The sequence below is a fragment of the Spermophilus citellus genome (genome assembly GCF_964194105.1).
Source record: "Spermophilus citellus genome assembly, chromosome: 4".
NCBI lineage: Eukaryota > Metazoa > Chordata > Mammalia > Rodentia > Sciuridae > Spermophilus > Spermophilus citellus.
In genome coordinates, this window is record NC_138185.1 from 122,963,708 (window position 1) to 122,971,227 (window position 7,520).

Here is a 7,520-nt window from a genome sequence, read left to right on the forward strand (position 1 = left end):
AAGGACACAGAATTCTGAGGTCTGCTTCAGGTTCCACTGTTCAAGGCAGTTTGTTGAGAATTTAGTCAATTTCAAGGAAGGCCTGATTCTCAGGGGCCTTTGGGTGACCATGGGCAACATAATCAAATATTTTTGTTCTCCCTTCCCACCACCAATAAGTAGTAACTCGCCACCCACATCTTCTTGTCCTACTGGGCCTCTGTTCTGGCTTGGTCAATGGTATCCCTGTTATACTTTTACCTCCAATCCAGTTTCCATTGGCAAAACAAGGAAACAGATCTCCCCTGCAAATACACCACAATTCCAAGTTTACCTCAACAAAATCCTGCAACTTATTGTCTTTTTCAGGGCCTTACCTCATAAGCGAGGCCTCCAGAAACATCCAAATCCCAGAGCTTGGCTGGGACCAAATGCCTCTTGCCCTGTTCTAACACCCCCTCCATCTTCAGAGCCCCTCCCGTGCCTCTCTAGGGTGCTCTGCTCTCCAAAAGCCTGTGATAAGCACAGAACATTGTCTGTGTGCCTCCAACCCTGGTCCTAGCATGGTGAAGCTTGGAGTTCTTCCAGATTTTTCCCTCTGTTTCTGTCCCTAACTTCCTAGAGTGCTGATGGAAACACTGCACAATTGTAAAAATAACAGCAAAAACCTGCCAGTGGTTGACTTAGTGCCTCTCGGCTTCATTCTTCCGTTTTGCCTACTCTGTGAAATCCAATCTGGGCACTTCAAGTATTTTGCTCTGGAAGCTGGCACGAAGGCACTGTGAGCAGAGGGTGCTAGAGACACTGTGAGAGGAGGAGGTGCCCACTCGCAGGGTCCTGCAGCCAGCACTGGTGGATTCACCAGGTCTAGCTTCTGCCTCTGCAGCCTGGGTGACTTGCCCAGTGCAGAGTTCCTGCAGGGTGTGGCAGCCAAGAGCACCCAAAACATCAGCAAACAGCCCTGCTGGGGCAAGACACATCCTCCTAGACAGCTTTCCCCAGCCCTCTCCAGGGCACATTTCCAGCAAGTTCCACAGGCATGGCACCACAGTGACTCCTATGTCACAGCAAACCCCAGCCATGCCCTCTGATAAGGTCCAGGTCTCAGGCTTGGTGTTGGGGTCTCTTCCTTGTCTTCCTTGTGTGCAGTGTCTTAGCCGTTGGTTTAATGACTGCTCCTTCTATCTACTGTTCCTATATTCTTGTGTGTGTGTGTGTATGTGTATGAACCTAGAGGCCTCCACCGCTGAGCTACATCCATAGCCCTTTCATTTTTTATTTTGAGATAGGGTCTCACTAAATAGGCCTGGAATTGGTCATCCTGCTGCCTCGGCCTCCTGAGTTGCCTGGGTTACAAGTGTGCACCATTGTGCTCAGCTTGCTATTCCTAAATTCTTTCATGTTACTCCAATCCTAAATTAGAGTTAATAATTTATTTTTCTTTCTTTTGCTCCTGGGGATCAATCCGAGGGCTTTACACATGCTAAGCATGTGCTTTTACTGCTCTCAGCCCAATAATTCCTGATGTTAAACTTTCCGACTTCTAATTACTCTCTTGACTAACATTTATATGACATTGACTATGCACCAGGCATGGTTTTAAGCAATATATAATACTTTTAGGATACATACTCATTTAATCCCCAAATATAAAAACATAACCCCTGTTTTATAAGCAGAGAAACTGAGGCACAGAAAGATTTAGGTGGATAATGAGGCAATCTTCCAGGGCCCCTCCTTCCTGGTGACAAGCATATCCATGTCCTGAACTGGGCAGGCTCTGGTTCAATTACATGAGGACCAGTGAGTCCCTTGTCATGTCCCTGGATGTCTATCAAGACAGGCCTATTACAGAGCTCAATTATCAAAGAGCTTACTAGGAAGTGTCATCACTGTCTGTTTTACTCTTTGGCAATCAGAAGGAAGGCTGAGTTACATTCCCAGAGTCCCCTTCTTGGGTCACAAGGAGGCCTTGGTGGAGGACACTGGGTCAGAACTGGGTGGTAACTTCTGATAGCCCTCTAAAATTTCATAACTCATTGAAATTGCAAGGATATGCATGCAAATATAATGGGGAAAATTGGGGGAGCTCTCCATGGAAGATCTATGTCCTACTTTTTTGCTCCAGAGACCATGAAGAACCCAGGTTGATGATAGGTGCCCACGTGATAGCAGTGAACAGCTAGAGCAGAGGTGGGGAAGGGTCTCCAGAAAGAAATAGGTGGGTACATGCACATTTTGTGTGTGTGTGTGTGTGTGTGTGTGTGTGTTTCAGGTGTGTCAACTGAGCCTAAACCTGGAACCTATGTCTGATGAATTTGCATGTGCCAGCAGCCTCCAGACTTAAGAATGTTTGCTATTTTATGTGAGGAAGGAGGAAACACTAAAAAAAATGTGTTTAGGGTGGAGGTGCTGGGGAGTAGAGGTGGAAATCTGAGGAGTGGAAAGAACCGTGTGGAGCCCAGCCTGACCCAGGAGTTTTATCTGCCTCGTGAAGAACAGCCTGGTGGCTATTTTCACAAGGGTCTTCTTAGGGCACAAAACATGAAGAGAATCCAGGGTCCCAGGGAGAGGGCAAGACCTGGCCTGGGGAGGTGAGCGGCATCCTTGGGGAGCAAAGCATGGGTCCATGGAGGCCATGGGTGGGCGGGCAGCACTCTCACATGCTTCTTCCTCAACACTGACGGGAGGACTGTCAGTGGACCCAGCAAGACAGCTCCCGGAGGTCCCCAGAAGAGCCTTCAACATAGTTATAGGGAGCCTCTGAGGCTCTGGGTTTTTGCAGAGTCCACTGGAAGGAGTGGGTGAAATGGGCACATTTCTGTTACTAGAACCTTGGGGCTGTGAATGTGACTGAGTGTAAAGGGTCTGGTTTCGGGGGAGTACAGGGAAATGTCAGCAAGCTGAGGGAGGGCAGGCCTCATAGCTTTCCAGAAAGTCTTCTTCTTTGTTCCAGGAACTTCCCGGAAGAAGACAGGACAAGAGAGAAGGCTGGTTTATCTTGTTAGCAACGGCAAGGCAACCAGGAGCATGTCTCGCTCAGTTTAAACTCTGCATTCAGGGTAGTTTGGGGAACATGGTTATTCTGTGCAAGTAGCCCAGGTCTAACTGGCCATCAGGCTGGGATTTTGTGTCCCTCCCAGTAGATCCACATGTGGAGACCCAGGCAGGGAGGCCTGCCTTCAAGCAATGACACAGTAGTGATAGCTCCTCGTCTCCCCAGCTATCGTCCAACCCAGGACAGATGCAGGCATGGACTCATGGTCCCAGGGTGTTGGGGAGAGCCAGAGGGATGGCTGCCCAAGTGTGTAAGATTAAGAAGTGATCCTTCAGCTTTTCTTACTTGACTAGCTCAGCACAGAAACCTAGAACAGTAGTGAGGGAGAGCAGCTGAAGGCCAGACAAAGCCAAGCTGCATTTTATCTTCAAAAATACTTTTTTAATTTGCATTTGGCTTTGGAATACAGGCACTAATCCCTTTTTGGAAAGATTAACTTTCCCCACTTGTCCTCTTAAGCTTTTTGAATGAATGTGACTTCTTCGGGCAGGGATCGGCCAGATGGGCAGGGCAAGAAGTGGGGGGCGAACAAGCCGGGTGCTGTCAGGGGAGACCCATGGGAGATTAGCTCCTTCCAAGAATGTTCAGCAAGCACTGGATAAGCACACACTGGGCTTGTGCATCAAGAAGAATCCTTCAGAAGGTTCTTCAGAAACGCCTCTTGAATTTAGAGCTGTGGCCATTGAGTAACTATTGGAACAAAGATCATATTCTGGTTGAAACAGGCAGAAAAAGAGCACTCTGCAGCCAGGAGGGTGCAGGGCAGTGTAACACAGGACCGAAATTGAGGCAACTCAGGTCTCCTGGAATAAAAATTGGTGTGCCTAGAAGCAGATTTTAAGGGTGGTTGCTCTTCAGAATGTCTTTCATCATATCATCTAATAATCATATAACACTAGGGCAGCAACAGCATTAAAATGGGTGATATCAAAGAGAACTTTCCTGAAGCATTTATTTCCAGTTCAAAAAGAAGCTTTATCTGTTGTTTGTTATAAATTTACATTTTCTTGTCTTCCAGATGACTGTAATTGCAAAGTAGAGCTTGCTTTGACATCTGATGGCAGGACGACAGTATGCTACCACCCTTCTGTGGATATCCCACATGAACACACACAACCAATCCCTCAACCAGATCCTGTGCACAATAATGAAGAAACACATGATCAGGTGCTAAAAACCAGATTAGAAGAAAAAGGTGAACGCCTTGAGCAGGGAACCATGATAGAAAAACTTAGCAAAATGTTCTTTACTACTAAGCATCGTTGATATCCTCATGGACAGTATCACAGATATGGTAAGAATCGGAATTCTCCAAAAGATAGATGATATTGAGATTCTTGGGAGAATCAAAGAAAAACGTTATCAGGTATCTCATTTACCATTTGAGAAAATGCAATCTGATATAATCACTAGTACGTTATATAGTAAAATAATAATATAAAATGTCTTTTCATATGTTAAAAAGAAAAGAAAAAGGCAGGAGAGTCTGGACAGAGGCATGGGGGGCTCAGTGGGCCCAGGGGAGGGTTTCTATTACACACTTCAAGTAAAAAAAAAAAGTGCATTTACATCAAGAGCACTAGATCCTTCCCAGTGCCGGTAGCTATTTCATAAGCATCAAGAGACAATCCTCTCAGGGGGGGCTGGCTGCTGGTCCTCCCATGCTGTCCCTAGGCCATCTCCTCTCTCCTGGTCTCCATGCTACGCTGCTCAGTGGCACTTCACCCCTTAGCATCAGCCTAGCCAGCAACCTCCCAGCTCTTCGTGTGTGGGCCGAATTGTGTCCCCTTTGGATTCATTTCTGGAAGTCCTAGTGCCTACTTCCTCAGAATGTGACTGTTTGGAGACAGGGTTTGTTTTTTGTGTTTTTTTTTTTTTTTTTTTTTTTTTTTGCCTAGTTCTGGTGATGGAACCCAGGGCCTCACACATTACCACTGAGCTTCAACTTGTAGGGTTGCTTTCAGGAGGTAATTAAGTTAAAGGGTAGTGATTAGAGTAGGCCCTGATCCAACATGAGTGGTGTCCTTTTAAGAGGAGATTAGGACCCAAACACACACAGAGAGAAGACCATGTGAAGACACTGGGAAGCATGGCCATCTCCAAGCCTCAGAAGAAGCCACACTCTATAGACGCCTTGATCTTGGTATCTTAGCCTCCACATGTGTGAGATTATAGGTTTCTATTGTTCAGTCGCCCATCTAAGGCACTTTGTTATGACTGAGGCCACATGGGAAGGGATGGCCTGAAGAAAGAAGACATATGAAGGGGGTGGAGACAAACAGAGGCCAGGGGCAGGTCTGGGCATGGAAGGAAGACCAGCAGGAAAGGCAAAGCAGGGATTGCAGAGAGACAAATCAACCTGCCAGATAGAGGACAGCCATGGAGGGGTGAGCCACTCGCTTCACCCCAGACATCCTGATATACTGTCCCTGCATTCCACTGGGGGTCAAATCTGTAACTGCCAGGAACATGAAGGAACAGCCAAGAGCACACCAGACCCATTTCGTAAGACATGGAACACAAGCATAGTTCTGTTTGTTCTCTGACAATGTAAACATCATACATTTTTATTAACAGGGGAAATAAAAAGTGAAGAATTCACATGAGGCTCTCTAAGGAGAATCCCATCACTGACATGTCCAGGGAACCTGGCCTTCACCAGCTTGTTAGCCAGGCCGGCCGAGGGAGCGTGATGTCCATCAGATGCCTTCCCAGGTTTATGGCCCCACCCAGGGCCACATTAGGACTTTCCTGGACCCTGGTCACTTGGGCCTTCATGGATCCCTTTCTCCATCAAAATATTTAGAGCTGTGTTAGTTTAAAAGTGAATATGCTAATATTGTATATTAAAACATTTTTTTGCAACCAAAAGTTTTTCTTCCTTCTGATTGTAATGACATGGAAATGTTCCCATGGGCTGTATGGGCTGTGGGCGGGCACTGAGCCTTCTGGGTTTGTGGGTGCATTAACCATGGTCATGCCATGAGGCATGGAGCCCAGAGGCCACACAGGCTGGAGGGAGAAGGCAGCTTGAGAGCCAGAAAACTGAGGAAATGGGGCTCCAGCCTGGAAGATGGGCACCCAGACTTAGTTCTTAGCAGAAGAGGACAGAGAATAAGGCATGGCGGACAAGGCCAGGACCTAGTTACTGGTGGTAAGTTGGTGGCCCCAGCAAGAAGGAACTGGAGGGAGGGCAAGTGGGGCTCCCAGGGGAGGAGGCTCCAAGCTGCCTCTCTTAACTGTTCAGCTCGGGCTCTGCCACTCCCCTTCACAAGGGCAAGGCTGTCCCAAAGCCTGGGCCCCAGTGGAAAGATGGGGTCAAGTGCCAGGAGTGGGAGATGGCCCGGGCCAGCAGTGCTCTGTCCCCAGGAGGCAAACCCGCAGAGCTGTGGGTCCGTTTTCTCCCACCCCCAGCAGAGTACAGACCTATGGACAACTCAGTTTCTTCTGACTGATCCTTTGCCACCGGGTTTGTTGCCCCAGTGCCATGGACCTGAACAGCCCCCACTTTGAACCCTACCCTGTTGTCACAGCATTTTCTGGCAGCAGGGGGTGCCCTGGTGCTGGAAGTGGAAGGTCTGCTGGGCCCGGTGTGGTAGAAACAGGTGGAACACCGGTGGGGGAGGGAAGAGCTGGAGGGCTTGGCAGCAGGAATCTACCCTGGACACCCACAGCAAGCAACAGGGCGGCCTGGGTCTGAAGAAAGGCTGCCCAGAAGAAAAGTCCAGTTGAGAAAAACAAATCAAATGTTAAAAATAACTCATCACCCTCTCTTACCCCCCTGCCCCGCCACCTCTGCAAAGCCCTTTCCTGCCTGGTGACCTCCCTCCCCAGACTGGGTGCTTCCTCCCAACCCACTGACCCCATTTCCACCCAGGAATCCACACGTTCAGGACATGAGTTACAGGAGGACAGCTGTCTTCCTCTCCCAGGCTCAGCGATCCTGGGGTGTCCCTTCCTACTTTAAAAATACACTTGGGGGGAGGGGGAGGCTGTGATCTAGCCTCTGGATGGCCAAGGCTGCCTCCCAGCCCCCACTGGGGAAGCCCACTAGGTGGTCTTATTTTTAATTCAAACAAATACAGCCCTTTCAACGGCTGAGGACAAACATAAGATGAGAATAGTCAGGGACAGATGTTGAAGAGAAACAAAGGGCACATGTGTAGGAAGCACAGAGCAAAGACAAGCAGAACAAATATTGCAACAGCCTAATTGTACACAAGGCAAAGTTTCTAACAGTGCCTGTCCTTGGATAAGCACCGGGCGTGCGGCGTGTGCTTTGATATCAAGTTAAGGAGTCACAAAAATCAGCTGTGTCCTGGAAAGTGGCAGGACAGAAGGAGAAGTTGGAGTCAGCGGCTCCCATCTAAGGCCTGGACCCAGTCCCCGTCCTTCCCCAACCTCTTTACAACTTACACAGATGGAAACTGAAGCCCAAAGAAATTAAATAACTTGCTTGGGGTCACACAGGGAGTTGGCACAA

At 48.4% G+C, this 7,520-nt stretch overlaps 1 pseudogene across 1 annotated transcript; it reads left to right on the top strand.

The window, feature by feature from the left end:
- The first annotated feature begins 3,538 nt into the window (after positions 1–3,538).
- Positions 3,539–4,363, top strand: LOC308648185 (large ribosomal subunit protein mL42-like; annotated as a pseudogene). Its single transcript has 2 exons — positions 3,539–3,723; positions 3,937–4,363. The product of its transcript is annotated as a large ribosomal subunit protein mL42-like (transcript).
- Positions 4,364–7,520: the final 3,157 nt, after the last annotated feature.